Genomic DNA, 14595 nt, shown 5'->3' on the forward strand with positions numbered 1-14595 from the left:
TCAAGCGTGAGGACCTGGGTTCAATTCCTAGAACCTGCATGGAAAAGAAAATAAGTCAGGCACAAGTCAGGAAATGGCTGAGTGACTAAGGGTGCTTGACACCCAGCATGAGCACCTGAGCTTGATCCTCAAGACCCGCCTGGTATAAGGAGAGAACCAATGACCAAAAAATGTTCTCTGGCCTCCACATGTGCACTGTGGCACAATTGAGCACATGGGAGGGGGGAGGGAGGGAGGGAGGGAGAGAGGAGGGAGGGAGGGAGGGAGAGAGAGAGAATAAACAAAAGTAAGTCAAAATTGTTAGCACGCACTTGTAATCCCAGCACTTTTTGTGTGTGTATGTATCTGTGACTATGTCTGTATTTGTCTGTGTATATCTATGTGTGTGTTAGTGCATATGTGTGTATCTCTTTGTGTGTATATGTGGGGGGGCATGCTCAGAAGAATCCTGGTGTATGATGGTTAACTTGGATTTCCAGCTTGTTTCCTACTTACTATGATTGGTCCAGGGGAAGCAGAACAATATTACACTAAATGTGTATGAATGAAGAACTAGCTTTTAGATGTGGTGGCTTGTACATCAAATAATCACACACATGAGCAATCTGTGAAGAAGCTGAGCAGTTACATGCCCAAGTCAAAGATATGGCCCATCAAGGAGTACCTGAAAGAATTAGTCTCTATTCAGTTTTTCTTGATAGCATTCAAATGATAACTTCATTCTTTGTTTTCCAAATATCTATTTTATTTTTAAGTATGCATATGTGTGGGTGTAGATGTTTGGGGTGTGTGCATGTGAGTGTGGATGGCCACAGCATTGGATCCTTGGAGCTGGAGTTACAGGTGGTTGCGAGCCACCTGCCATGGGTGCTTGGAACTGAACTCAAGTCCTCTGCAAGAGCGGTACATACTTGATAACCGAGATGCATCCATCTCTCCAGTGCAGAGAGGTCCGTTCTTAATGCAAAGACAAGTCTTTAAAATCTTCTCTCCCAATTTCAGCTTCTGTCAGACTATTTTTACTTTTTCAAGCTACTAATCCCCTCAAACTCTCAGTTTAGTGCCTAGGTCTTTACCCTGTCACCCATGTCCATCATTCCTGTCCTCTTTCCAGTCTACACTATCTCACCATGGGTCCCAAACTAGTAGGCTGGGACCACAAATGGCATGTAGGCCAATTCAGTATGCTTTCTAATAACCAAGGAAGTTTGTACCTATCTGGTGCTATATCATGGTGGTACAGCACCTAAGGGCAAAGCCCTGATTTTGATCCTTGGCATACAAAAAAAAATTTATTTTGCACAAAAATCCAAAGTTGGGAGATGACTTGAAAAATGGTTAGATCCAGCCACACTGAGCCTGCATTCTCTGATGAGAGTTGGTGGGGTTGACGTGAATTTGGCCCTTTGTCCTTTCTCTGAAGTCATAGGTGCTAATCCTTCACTGCTCTACACTGTCCTTTTCATGAGTTCCGTCCCTGCCCTTAATGCCCTCTGCCAGAACTCCATCTGTGAGTCCTTTCTAGCCTCAGTACTTGTGCCCCATGCTGTGCCCAAGTCGGAAGGGATAGAGTGTGCCAAGCAGACGGCGCCAGGGTATTTTTAGAGGAAAGGGTGGAAGGAGGGAAGAGATAGTGGCGACGCAGGATAAAAATGGTTGTCGCTATGACCTGTAGAATTGCCATTTGATGAAAGTCAGGAAGGCAAAGTATAGACTCTTGCTTTGCTTCCCACAAAGCTTACTTGCTGAGATTACTGAGTCACAGCAGCCTTGGCTGAGGCCAGAGCTGGAAAAGCAGCTGTGGACTTCTGGGGATTTGCCCAAGTCAATACTGCTAAAGGGGCCTGAGAGATGCTTGTGTGCCACAGGAGCCCGAGGAGTGCAGTCGGAGGGCACTGGATCTGTGGAGCGTCCTGACTCCCTCTGTTGTCAGAAGGAAACCAGGAATGAGCTGGTGGGTTTGCTCTGGCAGCAAGATGAGGCGCTGACTTAGGGAAGGAAGACCAAGGTTTGTTATGATTGGGTAAAACCCCTAATTACCACTTTGGAGAGAGCTCAGGTTTAAGATTCGTACTCTGTAGCCAAAAAGCCTCTCTTCCTCCAACAGCTCTACAGCTAATTAGTGGCTGGGCATCTTGGAAGAAATGGCTATTTGTTTTATTTTTAGTAAAGGCAGCTTGGGACTTTCCTGACTTCTGCCTGTTTTTGTTTCTTCTGGCTACCAGTAGATGTTAAAGGGAGTGAGTGGGGCTCAACTACTCACCTACTGTTAGCCTTTGCCAGGGGCCTGATTTGGTCCTGAGAGAAAAGCGTGACTTCTTTCTCTGTCCAGTTAGCCCCTTCTGATGGACCCAAGCCAAGAGCCAGAGTCCAGGGACAGTCTCCCTGAGAAACACAGAGCTTTTCACTGGGAGGAATGAGTACCAAGATGAGAATGGAGAGGTGCGTTTGTCTTTGTGAAGAGGGGCTGGAGGTGTAGGATAGGCCGCCCGAGGCACACAACCACTCACCAGATGTCTTTACTTTGTCCCCACACTTATTGGCCACATTCTGGGTACCAAGGAGCTCACCTTTGTGTACCATAGCAATCTGTTCCGTGGCCTCTGGTTTCCCTTTGGGTTAGGACAATGCAGTACACTGGTAGGAAACCGGAGGGGTGGTGGTAGTACATGTGACTCTCCTCAGAGCTGTGGACGTAGCCCAGCATCCTTGTTGACCATGTCCCGGGGCCTGTGTGTGATCTCCAGCACTGGGGGAGGGGGGGGGCGGGGGAGGGAAGACATACATGCTAAATATAGATTCTAGTAGTCATGCCTCCCCCTCTTCTCTTTGGTTGGTGCATAAAAGGAGCTCTACGATAACTGGTCTTTAGGTCCGAGTTTGAAAACTCATAAATCCCTGAGCTCAAAAATCCCACCAATCCCTGGGCTCCCCCCCCCCCCCCCGCCCGCCCCAAGCTCAGGACTGGAAATCCTACCCAATTCCCACCATGGAAAACTCCACCCCTAAGAACCCCTATAAAAGCCTGCCTCCCACTCAGTTCTCTGCTGCTTCTCACCTGGGCAGAGGTATCACCACTCTCGTATGTCTCTCCTGATAAATCTCTTGTGTGAGGTTTGCTGTGTAGTGTGATTTTGTGGTAGTTCTTGGCTCCCAACTGACAGGGTCTGTTTCCCCTTAGAACTGCAACACTTGGCTATGATGATTAAACTTTTCTCAAGATTGTCTTAATTTGAATCAGGCATGGTGGTGCATGCCTGTAATCCCAGCACTATGGGAGGCAAAAGCAGGTGGATCTCTGTGAGTTCAAGGCCAGCCTAGTCTACAAAGCGAGTCTAGGACAGCCAAGGTTACACAGAGAAACCCTGTCTAGAAAAAAAAAAAAGATTATCTTAATTTGATGGTTCCATCTGTTTCCTTCGAGAAAAAAGGATGTAAGAACCTTGATTAACACAGCAACACCACCTGTCACAGCTACATCTCCTGGAGCAAGGCTCCCTTTGCTCAGCAGCAAGGCAACATTGGTCAAGAATTCTGTGTGCAGAGAAGAGCCATTCTCCCATCAGCACCAGGAATGGTGGATGAAGTAACAACTGGTAGAGCTGAGTAGTCCTAGGGTCCCCTCCCACTATGGACTGTAGCAGAAACTTGCTGATTTGCAAACAAATGTTCTTTCCACAGCCTCAGTCCAAGGCCTGTACTGTCTTTTTTTTTGGGTGAATCAGGGACTCAGTGGCCCAGTGAAAGAGCCTTGAGAGAGGCAGCCTCATGCTCACCTGTGCTTTCTCCCTTGTCATACCAGGTGAAAACCATCTTATGTAACACAATTTTCCCTCACAGAAATTTCAGGTGGTGTCCCGTGTGCTTCTCAGTAAGTGTCCCAAGACAAAGCTACACGTATGTGACCTTTCTGCTGGGTTTGTCATCCTCTATTGAAAAAAAGGTCGGAGGTGAAGGAGTGTGAAGCCGCAGCCCTCTTCTCCAATCCTCTTCAGTTACCTTCAGTCATTTTCGATAACTGTCAGTAGCAACTACACAACTTGGTTCTGGGACCCTGCCTGGGATGGTGAGGGACTGAGGAAAGAACAGACACACATGCACAAAAAGTGGGGATCACTTGGGTTGTGCTCACTCCGGTGGAGTGGCACCAACTAAAGCAGCAGGCCAGAACCTCAGCAAGTATACTATGAGCAGCACAGAGAGAGGGGTTAGCTTGTCTCAGCAGGAGATCTCTGTAGGGCACCAGTCTCAGGCTGGAAACATTCCTGACAAGAAATTATGGTTGTTACTTTTTCATATACCGACCAGTTGTTCATAAATAATTGTATTTGCATACACTGTAAACATTTGAACTTGGATCAGAGGACAGCTTTGCCATTCCTATGAGTCTGAGGCACTGGGTCCTTGACACAGCTGTGCCGTTGTCGATAACACTCGTTGCTTCAAGGCTTCCTCTGCTACCTACAAGTAGCCCAGCTGGCAAGTTTTGGGATAACAACAAAAACAAAGCAACATAGTCTATAAGAAGTGGATTGTGTGTTTGATTCATCCTTCTTTAAAAATATTTTTTGAAATTATAAAATAACTACACCACATCTACCATTTTCTTTTTCTGTTTCTCAACCTTCCTGTGGGATCCACCCTTGATCTTCTTCAAATTCAGGTCCTCTTTATCATTAATTGTTGTTACACACACACACACACACACACACACACACACACACACACACACTCCTCAGTCTGTTACATATAATCTCAGAGCTGACCACTTGGTACTGGATACCCAGTTGGGGAGATCTTCCCTGGGAAAGACCATTTCTCCTGCTCTCAACATTCCCCAGTTGCCTGGAGTTCTTTGTCTATGGTTGAGATTTCTGCCTTCCATGACAGCATATCTGTTGGCATTGGCATTGTCTGGGTCTTGTTAGGTAGCCATGCAGATGGTGTTTCATGGGTGTAGCCCCTCTGATACTTCTAGGAGACACAATCTCATAGGAAACTTCCTGTTCCTCTGGCTTCCTGCCCTCCCTTCCTCAATGACCCCCAAGGCTTAGGTGCAGGAGTTGTTATATATGTACCTGTTGCTACTGGGCAGCACACAATCTCTTGTTCTCTGCATTTTGATTGATTATAGCTTTCTCCATCTGTTCAAAAACTGCTTTCATGAGGGGTGAGAACTACACTTATCTGTGGGTTTAGGGTAAATATTCAGAAGGTAGTTAGGATTATGCTGGTTTAGTTAGGTGGCAGTTTTTTGGCAGTTGCAGGTTCTCTTCCAAGGTCCATGACTTTACCTCAGGTAAGGGAGTTAGCTAGGGTTTCTCTCTCTCTCTCTCTCTCTCTCTCTCTCTCTCTTTCTCTCTCTCTTTCTTTACTGGAAACTTTTTATTTTACAGGGGAAGACTTCTGAGGGTAATATGAGGAGATGAAACCTTACTTCAAGAACACAATATTTTATTTAGACATTATTAGGCCAGTGGTGGCTCATGCCTTTAATTCTAGCACTTGGGAGACAGAGGCAGGCTAATCTCTGTGAGTTCCAGGCCAGCCTGGTCTACAGAGAGAGTCCAGGAAATCCAAGGCTACACAGAGAAGCCCTGTCTCAAAAAACCAGTATATTATACATAATGTCCATGTCCTCTGATGCATCATTTTCATGGTGAGGCTGCAACACATGGTACCCTATGTCAGTTTCTTACAAGGTTAGAAACACTAGCCCCTATTTTCCTCTCATGCAAAGTAACCACTCCTGGAGGGGCCTCTGGGGCACTTTTTACTATATGTTAGTCTATGGTTATTGAATAATTCATTTGGGTCTTTCTCTGAGCAAGAGTTTCCCTCTCTTTAGGTACGCTGACCCTGAGCTTTTCTCTCATGATAAGCTCTGATCTCTCATGTATTCCTTGAAGAGCCAGCTTCCTCCCATCTTCTTAATATGCATATATACACATCCACACAATGGCCTTTTCAGGGTCCTGGAAGCTCTTTTGTGTACAGAAAAGGCTTTTCTTCAAAGAATAATGTACTAAGCTGAAGCTGGTGGAGGGTGCAGAATTAATAAAGATAAAGGGTTTCAAATTCAAATCTAAAACAAATTCTTCCCAAAAATAGTATAAAAAAGAAAACTATACTCATTCCGTGAGTCCATTATTTCCTGATAACTAACCAGGTAGAAAAATTATGAGAAAATTACTAAAAATATAATCCTCACAAACATATATGTAAAATTTTCAACACAATACTAACAAGTCAAATCTAGCAATACATAAGAATGATCAAGCCAAGGCCTACTGATAAGGGGTGACTTCTTTTAGGATTACAAAATTACTCTAACATTGAAAGTCAGTGCAACTCACCAGGACAACAAGTTCAAAGAGAAAAACAATTTGACCTCTGAAAAGATATAGTGAGAAAGGAGGCATTTGGAAAGGTCCAAAATTCTTTCATAATAGAAACTCTAAATACTAGCAATTGAAGGAAACTCTCAAACCATAGAATGAGCTTAAAATTAAGGATAGATTTTTAATCATCTTATGTCATGATAAACACTTAATGTTTCCTCTAAGCCTGAGAATATGGCCCTCCCATCTAGCTAAGATTATACTATTGATCCTCACCAGCACAACAAAGCAAAGAAAGTGAACAGAAGTCAGACGATCTTTATTAGCACATGGCATGTTCCTCTGCATAGAAAAGTCTAAGGACTTTTAACAAAAACTGAACTGCTATGTGAGTTTAACAGGGTCACAGAAACAGATCAATGGAATCCAATTGAAGACCTAGATATAAGTCCACACTACTATGGACACCTGACATTTTACAAGGAAACCAGAAATGCTATATATATATATATATATATATATATATATATATATATATATATATATATATATATACACACATACATATATATATATCATGTCTTCAACAAATGATGTTGATCAAACTGGGTGGGCTGCATGTAGAAGAATACAAATAGATCCATATTTATCACCCTGCACAAAACTCAACTATAGTTGGATCAAGGATCTCAATATAAAACCAGATACACTGAACCTGATAGAAGAGAGAGGGGGGAATGAGAAGCTTCCACATGGCCTTTAAAGAGGAAATTAATAAATCTCTTTTAAAAATGCAGGAAAATACAATCAAATAGGTGAAGGAAATAAATAAAACTGCTCAAGACCTGAAAATGGACATAGACGCAACAAAGAAAATACAAATTGGGGAAATCTTGGAAGGGGAAAACCTAGGTAAGAGAACAGGAAGCAAGGTGCAAACATCAACAACAGAATACAAGAGATAGAAAGGAGAATCCCAGGTGTAAAAGATACTATAAAAGAAATTACTACATCAGTCATAGAAAATGGTGAGTCTAAATAGTTCCTGACAAAAAAAAGAAAAAGAAAAAAAAAGTTCCTGACAAAAATAAAGAAGAAAGAAGAAAGAAAAGAAAAGAAAATGAAGGCACAAATACCCAAACTCACAGGACACAATTTAAAAAATCCTAAGAGTAAAGTTCATAGCACTAAGTGCCTTCACCAATAACTTAGAGAGATCTCATACCAGTAACTTAACAACACACCTGAAAGCTCTAGAACAAAAAGAAGCAAACACACCCAAGAGAAATAGATGGCAGTAAATAATCAAACTCAAGCCTAAAATCAATAAATTAGAAACAAAGAATTGATGAAACCAAGAACTGGTTCTGTGAAAAAACGAACAAGATAGACCAACTCTTAGCCAAACTAAGAGACAGAGAGACAATGTCCAAATGAACAAAATCAGAAATGAAAAATGGAACATAACAACAGACAGGGAGGAAATCCAAAGAATCATTAGGTTTTACTTAAAAAACTTGTACTCCACAAATTGGAAAATACAAACAAAATGGATAATTTTCTTGATAGATACCACTTACCAATGTGAAATCAAGATCAGGTAAGCAATTTAAATAGACATGAAACAGAAGAAAAATTGCCAAACTCATTCTACCTAAACCACACAAGGACTCAACAAAGAAAGAAAATTTTATACCAATTTCCCTTATGATCATTGATGCAAAAATACTCAATATAATACCATCAAACTGGATCCAAGAACACATTAAAAAATCTTTCATCAGGATCAAGTCTGGGTCCTTAGAGGACATGGTCTCAGCCTTTAGACACCAGCCTGTGTGGGGCTCCCAGCATTCCATGAATATCTTCTGGGTACTAGAGAGCAAGAAGATGCAGTCTCAGGCCTCCTGATACCCAGGAGCCCTGGGAACTGTCCCAAATGCCACTTCAAAACTCAATCCATCTCCCTAGAGAGACAGAACAGACTTTTGGGCTGGTAGGCTTTCCAAACTGGCTGCATCCTACATCCTGCAAATGTCTAGGCCATGCAGCTCATTAACCTTGGAGCAAGAAAGCTAGGGGAGGGACACCTGTCTCCAGGACTTGCTCTAGTGAGAAACTAACCCCTGAGCTCCTGAGGAGACCAGTTGGTCCACAGGATCATACATCTGAGGAGAGCAACACCACTCCAAAGCTCAAACTGTCTCTCTAGGGAGATGGATCAACCCTCTGGGCTCACAGGTTCTTGGAGAAACCTGCACTCAACAAGGACAGTGTCTGGACAACTGCAGTTTATTAACCTCTAAACAAGAAAGCCAGTGTAGAAGTTGCTGTCTCTGGGACTTCCTCTGGTAGGAAGAGAGCCTCTGGGCTCCTGAGGAATCCAGTTAGTTCACAGGATGATAAATCTGAGAAGAGCCATGGATAATTCCCTGAGAACCACTCACCAGTATGAGACCATACCCACTAATCTGAGGAGGGCTCCTTTGGGAACATCCAGCTTTCTGTCTATAGCTCTTCCTTAATGTAACACCCCTTAGAATTCCAGAGGGCACCAGAAACTACCAGCCAACACCAGAGACAACCAGATGGCTAAAGGCCAGTGTAAAAACACAATCAATAAAATCCAGAGCAATATGGTACCCCCAAAACCCAGTTATCCTATGGCAAGAAGCCCTAGATACTCTAACACAACCAAACATAAGAAAATGACCTCAAATCAATGCTTATGAATATGATAACACAGGAAACAAATAAAATCCTTAAAAATATGTAGAAAGACACAAACAGATTGGGGACTTTAGAGAGAAAATGAATAAATCACTCAAAGAAATACAGGACAATACAAACAAACAGGTAAAGAAAATCAACAAAATGGCTCAAGATCTAAAGATGGAAAGAGAAAGAATAAGGAACATACCAACTGAGGAAATCCTGGAGATAAAGAATTTAGGGGGAAAAAATCAAGAGCTACAGAGGTAAGAAACATCAACAGAATACAAGAGATGGAGAAAAGAATCTTGGGTATAGAAGATACAATGGAAGAAATTGATGCATCCATCAATTAAAATGTTAAATCTAAAAAATTCCTGACATAAAACATCCAAAAAATCAAGGACACCATGAAAAGACAAAACCTAAGAATAATAAGAATAGAAGAAAGAGAACATTGCCAGCTCCAAGGCCAAGAAAATATTTCCAACAAAATCATAGAAGAAAATTTCCCCAATCTAAAGAAAAAGATACCTATAAGCATACAAGAGGCCTACAGAACACCAAATAGATTAAACCAGAAAAGAAAAATCCTCCCATCACATAATAATCAAAACACTAAATCTACAGAGCAAACAAAAATATTAAAAGCGTCAAGGGAAAAAGGCCAGTAGCATATAATGGCAAACCTATCAGAATCATACCTGACTTCTCAGCAGAGACCATAAAAGACAGAAGGGTCTGGGCAGATATCCTGCAAACTGTAAGAAACCAAAAATGCCTGTCCAGACTACTATACCTAGCAAAGCTTTCAATCACCATAGATGAAGAAAACAAGATAAAACAGAACCAAATTTAAATAATATCTATGTGCAAACCCATCCCTACAGAAGATACTAGAAAGAAAACTCCCACATGAAGATGGTAACTATACTCCCCCTCACAAAGCCCCATAGGATATAAATAACTTCACTACAGCGAAACAAAAAAGTAGACAAGTACACAAACACACTACCACAACCAACATCAAAGTAAAAGGAACTAACAGTCAATGGTCATTAATCTCTCTCAATATCAATGGACTCAATTCCCAATGAAAAGACAAAGGCTAACAGAATGGACGTATAAATAGAATGGATGCATCTTTTTGCTGCATATAAGAAACACACCTCAGCCACAAAGATAGATATTACCTGGGAGTAAATGGCTTGTAAAAGCTTTTCAAAGCAAACAGACCCAAGAAGCATGCTGGAGTAAGTAGCCTTTCTAATATCTGATGGAATAGACCTTCAACCAAAATTAATCAAAAGAGATGAGTAAGGACACCTCATACTCATCAAAGGAAAATTCCATCAAGATGACATCTCAATTCTGAACATCTATGCTCCCAAATACAAGGACACCCACATTTGTAAAAGAAACATTAATAAAGCTTAAGCCACACATTTATTCCCATACATTAATAGTGGGAGACTTCAACACCCCACTATCACCCAAGACAAGTCAACTATAATGAGAAACAATGGCACTAACAGATGTCATGAATCAAATGAACCTAACAAACTTTTGACCCAAACACAAAAGAATGTACCTTCTTCTCAGCACCTCATAGAATTTCTTCCAAAATTAACCATACAGTCACAAAACAAGCCTCAACAGATACAAGAAGATTGAAATAATACCTTGTATCTTATCAGACTACCATGAACTAAAGTTGCATCTTACCAATAACAGAAGTAACAACAACAAAAAAAACCCACACATGCAATGGAAACTGAGCAACTCTCTATTCAATGACAACTGGGTAAGGGAAGAAATAAAAAAATTAAAGACTGCCTAAAACTCAATGAAAATGAAGACACAACATACCCAAACTTATGGGACACAAAGAAAGCAGTGCTAAGAAAAAGTTCATATCATGCTTTCATAAAGAGATTGGAAGCATCTTATACAAGTAACTTAATGGCACACCTAAAATCCATAGGAAAATCCAAGAGAAGTAGATGGCTAGAAATAATCAAACTCAGGGTTAAAAAAAAAAAAAAATCAATAAATTAGAAACAAAGAGAACAATTCAAAAAATCAACAAAACCGAGAGCTGATTCTTTGAGAAAATCAACAAGATAGGCAAACCCTTAGCCAAACTAACTAAAAGGCAGAGAGACACTATCCAAATCAACAAAATCAGAAATGAAAAGGGGGACATAACAACAGACACTGTGGAAATCCAAAGAATCATTAGGTATTACTTCAAAGGCTTATATGCCACAAAATTTGAACATCTAAATGAAATGGACAATTTCCTTGATAGATTCCACTTACCAAAGTTGAGTCAAGATCAAGTAAACAAATTAAATAGTCCTATATTCCCTAAGGGAAAAAAGTCAAGGGCCAGATGGTTTCAGAGCAGAATTCTATTAGACCTTCAAAGAAGAGCTAATACTGTTACTCTTCAAACTATTCCACAAAATACAAATGGAGGGAACATTCTATGAGGCCATAGTCACCTTGATACCAAAACCTCACAAAGACCCAACAAAGAAAGAAAATTTCAGACCAATTGATCAAAAAAAAAAAAAAACACTCAATAAAAGACTCACAAACTGAATCCAAGAACACATTAAAAATATCATTCACCATTACCAAGTAAGCTTCATCCCAGGCATGCAGAGGTGCTTTAGCATATGGAAATCCATCAATGCAATCAACCATATAAACAAACTGAAAGAAAAAAAAAACACACATAGTCATCTCCTTAGATGCCAAAAACAAAAACAAAAACAAAAACATTTTACAAATCCAATACCTGTACATATTTTAAGTCTTCGAGAGATCAGGGATACAAGGTCCATACATAAACATAATAAAGGCTATATACAAAAAGTCAAAGCCAACATCAAATTAAGTGAGAAAAACTCAAAGGAATCCCACTAACGTCAGGGACTAGACAAGGCTGTCCACTCTCTCCATGTCTCTTCAACATAGTACTAGAGCAATAAGAAAACTAGAGGATGCCGAGGGAATACAAATTGGAAAGGAAGAACTCAAACTACTGCTATTTGCAGATGATATGATAGTATACATAAACAACCTAAAAAATTCCACCAGAGAATTACTACAACTGATAAATACCTTCAGAAAAGTGGCTGAATACAAGATTAATTTTAAAAAATCAGTAGCTCTTATGTATACAAATGACAAAAGGGCTGAGAAAGAAATTAGGGAAACTACATCCATTCACAATAATCACAAATAATATAAAGTATCTTGGTGTAACTATAACCATGCAAGTCAAAGTCCTGTATAACAATAACTTCAAGTCTCTGAAGAAGGAAATTGAAGAAGATATAAAAAATGGAAAGATGGCTCCCATGCTCATAGATTGGTAGGATTAACAGTAAAAAAAAATGGCCATCTTACTAAAAGCAATCTACAGATTCAATGCAATCTGGTTCGAAATACCAACACAATATTTCACAGACCTTGAAAGAACAATTCTAAATTTCATATGGAAAATTAAAAATAAAACAATCCTATACAATAATAGAACTTCTGGAGGTATCTCCATCTCTGACTTCAAGTTATACTACAGAGCAATAGTAATAAAAACTGCATGGCACTGGCATAGAAATAGATTGGTTCATCAATGGAATCAAATTGAAGACCCAGAAATTAACCCACATACCTATGGACACTTGAGTTTTGACAAAGGAGTCAAAACCATACAATGGCAAAAAGACAGAATCTTCAATAAATGGCGCTAGTCTAAATGGATGTCTACATACAGAAAAATGCAAATAGATTCATTTTTATCACCCTGCACTAAACTAAAGTCCAAATGGATCAAAGACCTCAACATAAAACCAGACACACTAAATCCACTAGAAGAAAAAGTGGGGAAGAGCCTTGAACTCATTGGCATAGGAAACAACTCCCTGAATAGAACACCAATACCAAGAGCCCAGGCTCTAAGATCAACAATTAATAAGAGGGACGTCATGAAACTGAAAAGCTTCTGTAAAGCAAAAGACAGTCTCAATAGAACAAAACAACATCCTACAGATTGAGAAAAGATATTCACAAAGTCTACATCCAACAGAGGGCTAATATCCAGGATATATAAAGAACTCAAGAAATTAAGCACCAACAAACCAAATAAAAAATGAGGTACAACGCTAAACAGAATTCTCAACAGAGGAATCTTGAATGGCTGAGAATCACTTAAAGAAATGCTCAATATCCATAGTCATCAGGGAAATGCAACTTAAAATGACCTTGAGAGTCCATCTTTCACCTATCAGAATGGCTAAGATCTAAACTCAAGTGACAGCACATGCTGGTGAGGTTGTGGAGAAAGAAGAACACTCCTCCATTGCTGTGGAGTGCAAACTTACACAACTTCTTTGAAAATCAATCTGGCACTTCCTCAGAAATTTGGCAACAGTTCTACCCCATGACCCAGCTATACCAGTCCTGGGCATATACCCAAAAGATGTTCCACCATACAACAAGGATATTTGCTCAACTATGTTCATAGCAGCTTTATTCGTATTAGCCAGAATCTGGAAACAACCTAGATGTTCTTCAACAGAAGAATGGATAAAGAAATTGTGGTACATTTACACAGTGGAATACTATTCAGTTATTAAAAACAAGGACATGATGAAATTTTCAGGTAAATGGATGGATCTGGAAAAGATCATCTGGAGTGAGGTAACCCATAACCAGAAAGACACACATGGTATATACTCACTTTTAAGAAGATATTAGTCATCAACACAGGGTAACTTTACTACAGTCCACAAATCTAAAGAAGCTAAGTAACAAAGAGGACCCTAAGGAGGATGCTTAATTCTCATTCAGAAGGGCAAATAGACTAGACTCTGGAAGTGTTTGAAGAGAGGGAACAGGATGGGAGCCTTCTGTAGATGTCCTCTGAAAAACTCTGGATCAAAGCAGATGCTGAGACTCACAGCCAAACTTTGGGCAGAACACAGGGAGTCTTTTGGAAGAATAGGGGAATAGAAGGACTTGCAGAGGACAGGAGCACTACAAAAAGACCAACAGTGCCAACAAATCTGCGGCCTGAGGAGACTGATGCACCAACCAAGGACCAGGCATGGACAAGACTCAAATGTAGCCAATAGGCAGCTCAGACTCCACGTAGGTCCCCTAGTAAAAAGACCAGGGCCTGTCTCCAACATAAATTCTGTTGCCTGCACTTAAGTCATTTCCCCCTGGGAGAGGCAGTCTTGCCAGGCCACAGAGGAAGAAGATGCAAGCAGTACTGAGGAAACTATAGTCTGGGATTAGTTGGTAATGGAGGAAGGCTTCCCTTTTCTGAAGACTAAGGTTCAGGGATGCGGGGAAGAGGGAGGAAGGGTGGGACCCCAGGAGAAAACAAGGGAGGGGACTATAATTAGGATGTAAAGTGAAAAAATTAATTAAAAACTTTAGAAATTACATAAAGACATAAAAACAAACAAACAAAGAAGTATATATCACCACACTGGCCATTTTGTATGTGAGTTCTGGGGTTGAA

The 14595-nt window shown here is 40.5% G+C and overlaps 1 long non-coding RNA gene across 1 annotated transcript in view; it reads right to left on the reverse strand.

Annotated features, from left to right (window-relative positions):
* LOC311603543 overlaps positions 1-14595 on the reverse strand; it is a 30384-nt gene that overhangs the window by 13100 nt on the left and 2689 nt on the right. The window lies entirely within an intron of this gene.

Source organism: Acomys minous (assembly GCF_964271855.1).
Source record: "Acomys minous genome assembly, chromosome: 8".
Lineage (NCBI taxonomy): Eukaryota > Metazoa > Chordata > Mammalia > Rodentia > Muridae > Acomys > Acomys minous.